Raw genomic sequence first — 1357 nt, 5'->3', positions numbered from 1 at the left:
CAGATGCTATATCTTTTGATAGCCGAGCACCATCAGTTTTCTTCACATTTGCTTATGCACCCACTTTTCTTCTCTTATTTCCTTTTTGTGTTTTTCTCTATTATTGTTGGTTTGTCTGCCTAGATAAGATAGGCATGAGAAGCAGGCACAAGGAAAAGGAAAAAGGACTGACAGTTCCAGAGGGACTTGGAGGGATGGAGAGGCGGAGAAAGGGAGCGGTGAGCAAACAACGCCATAGACAGGGGACCAACTAGGGAATTAAAAGCAACAATGAGGAGGATGTAAAGATCCCGGTGGTGTCGGAGCAACAGCAACCCTGAGAGGAATTGCTAAGAGGCAGAAGAGAGAACATGATGGGGGGACAGGAGGAAGCTAAAAGGAAACAGAGAAAGATCTATGGATAGAGGTATAAACATGGGCGTGCACTTATGCAAATATATTAATTCGTGAAAATAGAAGTTTTGGCCTATGTACACGTTTATATGGCACTTTGTTCTAACAACCTGCCATTCTATCGTGCTCACCCTCCCAAAAAGATCGCTGAAGACAAAATAGGTGCACAAGCAAATGTGGTGAAGAAAGCTGATGGTGCCCGGCTATCAAACGATATAGCCTCTAGGGTCTTAAAGGCTTAAAGTTAACAAACACCATCTAGCAGAGAAGCAATACGCCCACATTGAAGAAGCACACCAGAGGCTGCGATCATGAGGTGTTGAAGGGATCGGGCACCAGGCATCCAAAGACCCAAAACAAACAAACAAAACATATTGTTGAGAATGGGGGTTGGAACAGAGACCCAAAATCCATCTGTAGAAAATGGGACAGCCCCTCACAGAAGGGTCACAAGAAAGGGATGAGTCAGTCAAGGTACAGTATAGCACCAATAAACACAATATTCCTCATCCCCCATTATCATGACTGTAGTCCTGCCTTTCACTGTGGACTTTACCGGAGCATGTACACTGGTACAGATAAGAGCTCAGGACACACAGAATTCAGGGCAGATAACCCCTCAGGAACAGGAATGGGTGTAGAGATACCAGAACGGTAGGGAGAAGAGGGGAGGAAGGGGGAACCAATCGTAATGATCAACACACACACACACACACACACACACACACACACCAGAGGGACGATCAACAGAGATCAACAGAAATCGTAGGGAGGGGAGACAGCAGCCAGTGTAAGACATGAAAACAATAATAATTTATAATTTATCAAGGGGTCATGAGGGTGAGTGGGGGAGGAAGGGAAAAAAGAGGAGCTGATACCAAGGGCTCAAATAGAAAATAAATGTTTAGAAAATAATGATGGCAATCTATCAATAAATATGCTGGATACAATTGATGTAAGCATT

At 44.1% G+C, this 1357-nt stretch overlaps 1 protein-coding gene across 1 annotated transcript in view; it reads right to left on the bottom strand.

Moving 5' to 3' along the window:
- Window positions 1-1357, bottom strand: part of LOC123521140 (zinc finger protein OZF-like) — a 7255-nt gene that overhangs the window by 4682 nt on the left and 1216 nt on the right. The gene's annotated exons all lie outside the window — the stretch shown is intronic.

This window comes from Echinops telfairi, unplaced genomic scaffold, assembly GCF_000313985.2.
Source record: "Echinops telfairi isolate 266 unplaced genomic scaffold, ASM31398v2 ScPeMD7_7470;HRSCAF=8508, whole genome shotgun sequence".
In the NCBI taxonomy this organism is placed as follows: domain Eukaryota; kingdom Metazoa; phylum Chordata; class Mammalia; order Afrosoricida; family Tenrecidae; genus Echinops; species Echinops telfairi.
This window is presented reverse-complemented; position numbering and strand designations above follow the sequence as displayed.